Source organism: Zalophus californianus, chromosome 1 (assembly GCF_009762305.2).
Source record: "Zalophus californianus isolate mZalCal1 chromosome 1, mZalCal1.pri.v2, whole genome shotgun sequence".
Classification (NCBI taxonomy): domain Eukaryota; kingdom Metazoa; phylum Chordata; class Mammalia; order Carnivora; family Otariidae; genus Zalophus; species Zalophus californianus.
This window is the reverse complement of record NC_045595.1, coordinates 44,047,685-44,059,766: the sequence shown is the minus strand read 5'-3', so window position 1 is coordinate 44,059,766 and position 12,082 is coordinate 44,047,685. Positions and strand designations below refer to the sequence as shown.

At 35.4% G+C, this 12,082-nt stretch overlaps 1 protein-coding gene across 2 annotated transcripts in view; it reads right to left on the bottom strand.

Annotated features, from left to right (window-relative positions):
* The window catches only part of CNTN4 (contactin 4), a 987,359-nt gene that overhangs the window by 825,776 nt on the left and 149,501 nt on the right, over positions 1-12,082 (bottom strand). For both annotated transcript variants that reach the window (XM_027586928.2, XM_027586926.2), the window contains exon 2: positions 7,062-7,102. The gene's annotated coding sequence lies outside the window, so the exon portion shown is untranslated. The remainder of the gene's footprint in view (positions 1-7,061; positions 7,103-12,082) is intronic.

Genomic DNA, 12,082 nt, shown 5'->3' with positions numbered 1-12,082 from the left:
AAATGATTATGATTTTATCTTCTGTTAAGTCAGAAACTCCCAAAATATATTCTGTGGAATATGGTTATCAAAGGAAAAGGGGGGAATGGTTCTCTCCCTAGAGTTATGTGAACACTTCTATCTGTAATAATTTTTTTAAAGATTTATTTTAGAGAGAGAGAAAGAGTGTGTGCACACATGCCAAGTGGGGAGGAGGAGCAGAGGGAGAGAATCTCAAGCAGACTCCCTGCTGAGCATGGAGCCCAATGTAGGGCTTGATCTCACAACCTTACGATCATGACCTGAGCAAAAACCATGAGTCAGACCCTTACATCATTGAGCCCCCCAGGCACCCCCGCAACAACAGATTTTTAGCTACAGGACTTCTCCTTGTATCTAATATGGAAACATACACTTTGCATATTATAGAAGATAAATATATACAGTATTTCTCAATCTGACTTCAGAATATTTTTAATTAAACATTGTAATGGGCTGTTCAAATTTTTCATAGTTAAACATTAAATATCCTGAATTATAGTGATTTTACCCTTGTTTCCAGTATTTTCCTGTGGGCAACCAGTGTATATTCATCTTTTTGATTACATAGTCTTTTGGAATGCAGATCATAAGAAATGTTTGTAACGATGACTATTTACCAGATAATATTTTGAACAATGTAAAAGTTTCTACATGTAAATCCCTAAAGCTTTTAAGAATAACACATCTAGAAATCTGACAACCTTGCTTTGCCCTTATTTTTGAGAAAAGCATTATCTTTTACTCGTCCACAGTGAACTATATGAAGTGTTTCATTCACCCCATTTTGTTCATTTATTCATTCAGTTAACAAGCATTCAACCCTCATTATCCCCCATGCATGGGTCTGGAAATTAATCATATAAAGATGAATGTAAAGGTTCCTGCTCTAACAGAGCCCTTGTCTCATTTTAAAAAGAAAAACATAATCACAATAATAACCCACACAGTGGTTGGTGACATAAGAAAGATGCATGCAGTTACCAAGTAAGACCAACACTGCCTTGGATAGTCAGAGAAAGCTTCCAAGGGGGAAGCCTTCAAAAAGGTAGGCTTTATTCCATTGTGTATGTATACCACATCTTCTTTATCCATTCATCTGTCGATGGACATCTTGGCTCTTTCCACAGTTTGGCTATTGTGGACATTGCTGCTATAAATATTGGGGTGCACGTACCCCTTCGGATCCCTACATTTGTATCTTTGTGGTTATGAAGCCATCAAAAGTAATGAGATCTTGCCATTTGCAATGACGTGGATGGAACTGGAGGGTGTTATGCTGAGTGAAGTAAGTCAATCAGAGAAAAGACATGTATCATATGACCTCACTGATATGACGAATTCTTAATCTCAGGAAACAAACTGAGGGTTGCTGGAGTGGTGGGGGGTGGGAGGGATGGGGTGGCTGGGTGACAGACACTGGGGAGGGTATGTGCTATGGTGAGTGCTGTGAATTGTGCAAGACTATTGAGTCACAGATCTGTACCTCTGAAACAAATAATGCAATATATGTTAAAGAAAAAAAAAGAAGAAGATAGCAGGAGGGGAAGAATGAAGGGGAGTAAATCGGAGGGGGAGACGAACCCTGAGAGACGATGGACTCTGAAAAACAAACTGAGGGTTCTAGAGGGGAGGGGGGTGGGGGGATGGGTTAGCCTGGTGATGGGTATTAAAGAGGGCACGTTCTGCGTGGAGCACTGGGTGTTATGCACAAACAATGAATCATGGAACAGTACATCAAAAACTAATGATGTAATGTATGGTGATTAACATAACAATAAAAAATTTAAAGAAGAAAAATAAGGTAGGCTTTAACTGAAATAGGTATTTAAAAAATGAGTTTACCAGGTTTAAGAGGACAGGAGATAGAAGTCAGTAACATATCCAAAGAAGAGTATTTGCTGAGGTGTGGTAGTAAAGAAATACAGAAGCTTAGGGGATTGAGGGGATGAGGCACAAAGTAGATTATGGCCAGTGTGCTCAGGATCCTGCAGGCCAAACTAAGGAATTTAGCTAAAATATTTTAAGAGGAAAGGTTACAGATCACAGCCATCAGAATTTCCATCTTTTGCTTCCAAATTACTACTATACTTGTGAATGTCCATATGAGCAGACTTGGACTGAATTGTTGCATATGGTAAGCATTTTTAAGGAAATTTCACCACCAATTCCTCTACTGTTGGTCCCCTGTGAGTTTATGATGACCTGAAAAAGCAGCAAGTGATTTTGTGATGCCCTTTATAATTAGTGTCCTTTTGGTGTTTATTTTCCCAATGCTTACTACAGAAGAAAGAGTAACACGTTCAGGTTTTCTTCTTTACCCATACCTTGTAACCATACTATAAACTGGAAGGTTCAAGGATGATTTTTTTTCCCTACCAATTTAATTAATGCACGGTATGGTATGAGGGTATGTATTTTGAACCTATAATTTGCCTTGAAGTTATTGACAAATTGCTGTTACAAAGAATCTGCTCTAAGCTCAACTTTTTCAACAACCCTTCCCAATTAACCCTTCCCATCTTGAATCTTTCCACCAACCTCAAGTATTAGGCAAATGCTTTACGGATTTCCTTTTTCATTATTTTCTCCCATTTTTAGCCTGAGCTCTACCTCCCTGTTCAAAACACCAACTTCCTAAACTTAAAAAGAGGAAACCTGATCCTAAAGAGAACAAAGACTGTATGTCATGTATCTTTTTGTCCTCAGGACCTAGCATAATGCTCAATATATGTTAAGCAGTAGATGAGTCTTAGATGGATGGATACATGGATGAAAGAATGGGCAGATAAGAAGGAGAAAGAAAGGGCAAGGCACAAAAGGAAAATGTAGCCAGAGGAGAGCAGAAGAAAGGAAAGGGAAAAAGAGAAGAAAGTAAAATAGAAATGGAAAGTGGAGCAGGAAGGAGAACACCATTATATCAAAGATTTTAACTGCATTAGTCAGGATGCTGAATTGCGAATAACAAAGACCCTGCTCAATATAGCTTATATAAAAGGGTAATCGATTGGGTCCTATAGCTCCTTATTACCCTACAGCATAGCTCAAGATTGAAGGAAAAGTTGCAGGAAGCAGCACCTAAGGTCACAGAAGTGGAGACACTGTTTCAGGACTCTTTCCCTGCTCCCTGTTCAATCCTGTCCGAGTATCTTGGCTTAGCCTAACTGTATGGACATTAGTCACCTTCCTCTCCAGAGACCATCTCACTCTTAATGTCCCTACTCTGATGATACTTTTAGGGTACTACTTCTACTCCTTCTTGAATTCTTTTGTCCAGAAGATTAGGAACTATGAAATGGTTGCAACTTGGGACCCTAGTCCATGAATTTTGATCAAAATAGCTACATTTAGTTTAAAAGGCATATAGCTTTAAATTAGGACACTGTTTTCTGGATTACAGAGGTTACTTTATTTTTAAATTATGCTAAAAGATCACAGACATTAAGTATTAAATTAACATTTAATAAAAGAAGTTAGATTGCATAATCAGGCTTTAAATGGTATTAGCTGATAACAAATAAACTTGGCCAAATCTGAATAATGTCTAACTTCTGCCCCACCAATCTCATGGCATGACATGAAAATCAAAAAAGATGAAGTGTGTGAATACATACAGTAAGGTCTATGAAACTACAGTTGCCATTATAGCTGTCATTTCTTCTGTTATTAATATTAAATAGATATTAAGAAGCAGAACAGGATGGGTCAAAGAAAGCATCTCTTACCTTGTAATTCCTATCAAAGATTTCCTCCTGGTTCTTGGTAAAATAATTATTACTCATTTAATTCCTTAAATAACCATTCTTCCCAGCATCAGTATACTTTTTCATGGTCTCTAGCCCAGTACCTCACACCATGCATGCAGATGCAGACATTCTTACTTTTCTAGTATTTCTCAACACTAAGGAACTATGTTCAAAGTTAAATAAATGATGGTGTGAGATGATTTATCCAATGGGGCAGAAAACAAGAGGATAAGTGAAATTAACATCAAGAACATGTGTTGGTCACAAGGGACCATGCAGTAGAAGGACAAGTTGACAGCAATGACCCTGAGCAGGGAGTTCTGACTGTAAGGCATCTGATAGCCTTGTGAAAAAGGCAAACGTCAAACTAGACATCGCAAGTTAAGTGCAACTTTGATAGGTAAGGACTGGAAGAAAAGAGTATCCCTGACAAAGGAAACTGAATAAAAGGCAGAAAGGTAGGATCAAATATTGGGTACAGCAGCAAGTGATAAGTAGCAGGAGAATCAGTAACATAAGATAAAAAAGTAATTGTGGGAACATTCTCAATGTCAGCATTATAACAATCTTCCTAATCCCTGCCATACTTAGCAATAAAATAGGTAATAAAAATGGAATTAATTTAGTAGAATAATTATGGTATTTACAACTTTTCTAATTAGTATTATACTGGCCTCTGAAAATAAGCACACCTATGCTCTCTATTTACATGTTCATATAATTTCAACACACAAAGGATATTCATTAATTGTTAATTTTTAAAGATTTCCCTTAAAATTTGCTTATGCTGACGTGTATTCCTATGAAAGGAAATAACACATTTATATATTGCCTTTGTCAAGGCCATGCTGAAAACCACCCTGTGCCATAAAAAGATATTTTTACTAAGGGCATATAATCAAACATGCACTTCATTCATCATTAAAACTTACAGCAAATATTCAACAGCTATGTAGCAATTGCAATGAAAACAATAAAGTTGATTTGAAACTGTAATGCCTGTGATTTGTCTCATAAAATACAGGAAAAAAAATCCCTGTAAAACAAATAAGATATGCAAAGAACACTTTATTCCCATTTGATTTACAAATGTTTAAAATATAGTTTTAATATCTGGCACTCATGATAACTATATTTTTTTAAATGAAGTTAGAGTCTTAAGCTTTGCTACTTGTTATCATTTTTACAGATGAGTTATATATATTTTTCTAAAAAATGAATAACTAATCTTGCATATGTAGGCTGATCCATATAAAATGGACACCATCTTACCATTTTCACCTACAAAGGTGACATTTTTTTAGATTTCAACTATCAGATTAAAATCATACAATCACAAAATTTCAGAGTGAGAAAAATGGCACAAGATACCTACTGGGGTCCCTAACTTGGTTCTTAAAAATCCCCTCTAGTATAAAACAGAGGCCATTTCATATCTGCATTTGTAATGTTTGTAATAAAGAGCTTAATATATGAATGGAAACACAAGGGAGTATTCAATGCAGAATAAGCCCAATACTCAAATGGATCTTTCCCAGTATTTATCTACTTCAGATATTTTTTAATAAAAAAAGAAACACCTATCTCAAGCAAATATCTAACCTCACAATATAAAAGGTATCTGAACATTTAGTTTTTTAAATGATCAAATTAAAAGATATGAGGCCTTACTATCTAGACTAAAAATATAATGCATTTATTTCTCTAATTTCAAACAAAAGGAACTAAAATTAGCATTCCTGGATAACGTTCTTTCATCTAAGTAGTTTGGAAGAATCAAGTGAATTATTCAAATCTAGAAAAGAAAACCACTGAGAATATAGATATTTTAATGTTCTTCAGCCTGCAACCTATCCAGGAAGAGAGAAATCAGATAAAAGATAACCTTGAGCTAACAAGGTTATGATGGATTCTTTCAAAGTCAGTCAATCCTGGGTCTCCAAGTCAGGTAGGACAAAAAGACACAGAGGGGAAATCTGTCTTCTTATATCCACCCCCACCGCAAAATTTAAGCAAACAAGAACACTGCTGATTAGCCAAAGAATCAATTGTACCTTTCTACTGTCCTATCCCAATAAGTAAATTTATCTTACACTGTAAAATATTAGTTAATAAAAGTTTTACCATTACAAAATTATTCACCTCTAAACTTCAGCTTTTTCAAATATGAGATCAAAATATTCTAGGGAAGAAATAATGTAAGAAATCATATATGATTTAGCCCACTAACCATACAAAGAAAGTGAGCTTAAGAAAACTGAATTGCTTAAGATCCCAGAGCTCTTGAAAGCAAGATTTGTCTCAAAACACTTGAGAACTACTGGCCCAAGGCTGTGATGGCCCAACGTGGTAGGATACCATCCACTTTTTCATAATTTGGTCATCTTTGCTATGTGATTGGGAGGTACATGTGTGTGTCCATGTATCTGTGTGTAGGTCAGACAGGCATTAATGCAGTTAAGACTCAATTTTATACTTATTAATAATCATTCTTAAATGGTCAGTAATCCTATTTAAGTCTAAAGATCCCCATAAATTAATTTCTGTAATGCCACAGATTTATGTGCAACTGGGTAAGCAAATACATATCACAGTATTATCACAAAATATAACCAAAATATCAATTGCTAAAACAAGCAAATTGATAATTCTCCAATATATGATGTATATATTAAATCAAAAGGAGTAACAACAGAAAACTTTGTATAAAAATATAAAGGTTTTAGGTTGAGAAACAGAAGTTCATTGAGAATTCTTCTACTGAAAACAGAGCCAACTCATCACTAAAAATGACAACATATGAAATAGTGTTTACAGGGGTAAACTGGGTTTCAAAATGCACATGTTGGCAATATTAGAATTTAACATAACAAAAATATAATGTATAAAAAACACCAAAGGTTTATAGCCAAATAAATGTATGAGGGAAAACTAATAAACACTCTGCATAATACAATTATTTGGGTGACATATTTAAAATAATTAGTTAACTTTCCTACATTAAAAACTGAACAATTTTAAAATACATTGGCAAATGAAATTTAATAAAATTTTATTTGTAAATGAATTTTTTGGGCTACACATTATATTTAAAATCACCTATGATCTTATTGTTTATTATAAAATCCATTGCTACTGCTTTCTGTATGCATTATTTACATAAATAGAGCTATTTACTAATTCTATAACTCATAAGGAAATGTGGTCCTTATCAATAGTCATAGCCTTTGTACAATTCCTCAAAGATAATATATATGCTACATTACACATACATATTTTTACTTAAATGGTACATACCCCCAAATACGTTATTCATCTCAACTTCAATTGTTCATCACCTACAAATAAACAAATGGATTTTAGAATAAAGCATAAACCTGGGCTTTTTTTTTTTTTTTTAATGTAGTCAGTTGCATTCCAATACTGGTTTTAGAATAAAATGTCTCAATGGCAGGGGCGCCTGGGTGGCTCAGTTGATTAGGTGTCTGACACTTGATTTCAGCTCAGGTCTTGATCTCAGGGTCATAGTCATGAGTTCAAGCCCCACTTTGGGAGCCTACTTAAAAAAATAAACAAAAAACCTATCTGAATGGCAAGTCATAAAGTCATGCTAGAAAAAAAGTATCTCAGTGAATTACAGAGGATCTGATATTATCATCATATTCTTTACACTGCGTAATAAGTTACCCTGATGAGCAAGAAAATTGTCACAGTAAATCTATTAAAAAAACCTGTAGGCCGATCCATATTTGAATACCTATAATGAAAAAGAGATACTACTAGTTTTGCTTATTGTATGCATAGTAAGCATTTGATTTTCATATGAAAGTAAAAATGGTCTTCATTTGAAATTAAGGAAAAAATTTTCTAAGATCAAAAAGAGCAACAATTAATATTCATTCTTTTAAAACTACATTAAAAACTCACTTCTCACCATTTCTTTAAATTCACTGCCAATTTTTAGATCAGAATTTACTTTTAAAAACATGAAATCTAAATTTTTAAGGCTAGATAAATTGTTCAACAATTATAAAAATTTTACTTTGGTTTTTAAGTAATCTCTACACCCAACATGGGGCTCGAACTCACGACCCAAAGATCAAGAGTCACATGCTCTACTGACTGAGCCAGCCAGGCATCCCTACAGAATTTTAAACGGTGTGAGGTCTATCCAATATATACAAATGTCCCACTTTTCTTACTCTCAAAAATTTAACACTGGGGCGCCTGGGTGGCTCAGTCATCAAGCGTCTTCCTTCAGCTCAGGTCGTGATCCCAGGGTCCTGGGATCGAGCCCCACATCGGGCTCCCTGCTCAGCAGGAAACCTGCTTCTCCCTCTCCCTCTCCCCCTGTTTGTGTTCCCTCTCTGGCTGTGTCTCTCTGTCAAATAAATAAAAAATAAAATTAAAAAAAAATTTAACACTGAACCTTCCTAAATTTAAACTCCAAGTGTTATTGATAATAGTTTGGACTTTAACAAAAAATGATATTTACAATTCAATGACTTATGTTTTATCTTCAAACTCTCCTTTCTGAGCTCCATATCCATGCAGCTAATTGGCTACCTGAAATCACTATTTGGATACTCTAAAAGGGATGTCAAACTCAATGTGTCTGAATACAAACACATGACTTCCTATACCAATTCTGCCCCCAACCCAAATGGTCAACTTCCAGTGTCGGTAGTGAATGGCACCACCATAATTCACCAGCCAGAGAGGGAGAAGTCACACATACCTTTCTCTCTCACTTCTTGTAAGAGTAAGGTAAGAGTAGTCAATCCACCACTAGGTCTAGAGCACTTTACTTCATACGCTTATGTGTTACCATCTCCCTTCTACCTACCATCATTTTATACCTGAAACAGCAGGAAGAACATTCTCACTGCATTCACCCAACTCCACCCTTTTCCCCCTCCCCATTTCAACCCTCTGATGATGCTTCAGTGTCTTCCCATTAGTCATAGCAAATGACTGAAGTTTTTTAATTGGCCTACAAATCCATCTATCATCTAGCCTTTGCCAAATATTCCCAATATCTTCCACCATTCTCCACCTTGCCCTCTGCACTCCAGATACATTGAAGTGTTTTCATTTTTCAAAACCTGTCATGTTCCTTTCCTACTTACGGGTTTTTATACATATCATTTCATCTGGCATCTTCTGTCTCTTAACCCACTTCCACCTATTCTTTCTGTAGATTCCCACTTAAACTTCACTTTCTAAGAGAAGTCTCTTCTGACTCCCTAAGTCAGGTCTTCATAATATATTCTCACAGGACAGTATTTGCTTCTTCAAAGCATTTATCACTGATTGTCTATGTGACTTATAACTAGATCTCTCACTGCAATGTAAACTAAATGAGGGTAGCATCTATGTTGCATATCCTTGGTGCCTAGCATAGAGCCTGACATGCAATAGATACTAATGAGCAAAATTAAAATGAGTAAGTGAATGAAAATGATAGTTTGGGGTATCTTTTTTTAATGTTCCATTTGTACCAAGGCATGATGGTACAAATGGAACATAAAAATGTTGTATTCTTGAGGAAAATATTTAAAATTATTCCTGAGTCCCAAAACAAGAAGTATGGAGTCCAATAATGATGCTTATAAACTGGTTAACTGCTTCCTGAAGAATGAAACAAAATTATTTATTCCCATGTAATTCAATGAATAAAATTTAGTAGGAGTGAAATATGTATAGAATAAAAGAAGTTATATTTTATGAAGCTTTTCCAGTTACAATATGCTTTCAGATAAATGTCTCACTTAATGTCCAAAGGAGAACATGTATTGAGTATCTAGTGGTATTATCTCCAGTTATCAGATAAAAAAGTAGGGAAAGAGGTTTCGTGTTTGGCCTGTGGTTGCATTGCTAATAAGCAGCAGAACGAAACCTCTTATCTCTAACTCCTGTGTACTTCCTACTAAATTACAGAGCCTTGGCAGTGATCCAGATGATGTAAACCAGACAAGTTCTCCCAATGAGACCATGTTGTAACTCCATGATGATTACGTTGCTGCTACACAAAATTTTCATAATGTATGCAATCTGTACTACTGTATAACTAAGAAGGCACTCACGCCACAAAACTCAACTCCACCAACCTGAACTTTCCAAACTCTTCTCCACTGAATTAAGGCTTACATCTGCATCTCCTACTGCAGTATTCCCTGCACTACATGTTATACCAATTTAGGGACACCTCTTCTTTAACTAAACTGTATGTGCTGGAAGCAAGAGGGCATTCATATTTGTATTCTAGCCCCTAATGCGATGCCGCACTCACCATGGTCACTGAAATCCTGGGTGGTGAGTGGATATGTACAATAGTAAATAAATGAATTAGGCCAAGAACAAGCACAGTACTACATGGTCCTGTGACTTCTAAATCATCAATACTTAAAATCTAGTGAGACCGTTATACTGAAATCTGGTTCTCTAGTCAGCATAATAACCATAAATCCAAATACATCATGTGTTTATAACAATATGGCAAAGCTCCTCTTACTGACAAGTTAAGGACCAAAGCAATTTGCATCAGGGAGAAACATTATTTTAAGCAGATAGAAAGGATCAGACATTTATAAAAACCCTGACAGGAATTAATACAAAAATGAGAAAATGATACACAGGTTTCATTTATTCTAAATTTTGAAACATCTTTTAAGTATTTATTGTAGCATGTTGAAAAACAGAATGAGATATTCCCTTCCTATACAGACATTAAGGGTTCTGTGGTTTTATTTGGTTTTTTTTTTTAAGATTTATTTATTTGAGAGAGAAAGAGCATGAGGAGGGGAAGGGGCAGAGGGGGAGAATAACCAAGCAGACTCCCACTGAGCGCACAGCTTGATGCGGAGCTTGATCTCATGACCCATGAAATTAGGACCTATGAGATCAGGACCTGAGCCAAAACCAAGAGTCAGACGCTTAACCGAGCCACCCCGGTGCCCTAAAACTAACTTCTGTATTAGTAAGCTACTTAATGTAAGGAACTTTCAAGTTACCTTGGTATGCATAATCCTTTACACCTGGGTAACTGTATAAATTGATAATGTTGGCATCATTAAATCTCATGCTACTCACAATAATCATTCATTCAAATTCTATTCAAAAGACAAGTAGAATGGAGAAAAATAAATCTTTTGTTTCTGAAATGTATAGACTTATGGGTCTTCTCAGCCACTTTGTTCTTTTGTTAGTTCTGAGCGAGTTCTAAGACAGCAGATCTTATCAATATGACAGGCCAAGATAAATGAAAACTCAATTTTTTCCAAATAACTATGGCCTTTTTCCCAAGCAAAAAATAAACCCAGAGCAATACTATTGAAAGCAAATGAATAGATTTTGTCAAAGCTTCAAGCAACAAGGAAGACAAGTATCTGGTCCCCTTTTAGCATAAGCTTGAATTATTTGTGACTGAGGCAATACTGAAAAGACAATTGCATGCTTCTCTGACAGAGAGATGGGTGCTACAGACTAAATAGAAGAAAAGGAAAATAGAGGAAAAAAATGACAAGAGTAATATATTCTTTGTTAGGACCACAATCACAAAATGATCAAGCTTCTTTCAGAGTAATTGATAAAGATTAAATTTTCTTTATGACAAAAGCAATCAACAATGCATCTGGCTTATGCTCAAGAAAATAACAATTTTATAAATTTATTTTATAACTTACTAACTCCAGGTATCATACCCATTCTCATCACCTTTGTAAAATGACATTTAATGAATTGTCTTATCAGATATATCAGCATAAATCTCTGTCAAAGATTTCTTGGTCCAGTGTCTGGAATAAAGGCATATCTCTGAGTAGTTCTATAAGGAGAGAAATTCCACAAGCTGATGAAGTTCTTAAGTCTCGGTTGGATGCAATGAAGATCTCTTTTAATACCTATGTAGTACTGGTTTTCTTGCCAGATGATCAGGTTGTTATTTCAGAAACTAAAAGCTACCTGGCAAATTACATCTGAAAACAAAGAAAGCTTATTAGATAGCTCACAGAGCAAGAATCCTATGGAATGGCTGGAATAGTGAAGAAATGCTGCCAACACTAATTTAATAAGGTGCATTGTCCATGTGATTATCTTTGCCGTTTTTCCATCTGTGCTGTGTATTTCACTTCTTGTTCAAACAGGCTATGGGCAATTTTTAGAAAGGAGAATCACTAGGCTCAAATCAGGGAGTCCTAACTCTTCCAGGATCTTTCTTGGAAAAAGCACTTCCGTAGTGAGGTTTTTCATCTACAAAGTTAGAGGGGTATGCTAAAAGACCTTTAAGTCTCTGCAAGAGAGAATAACTATGATTTCTA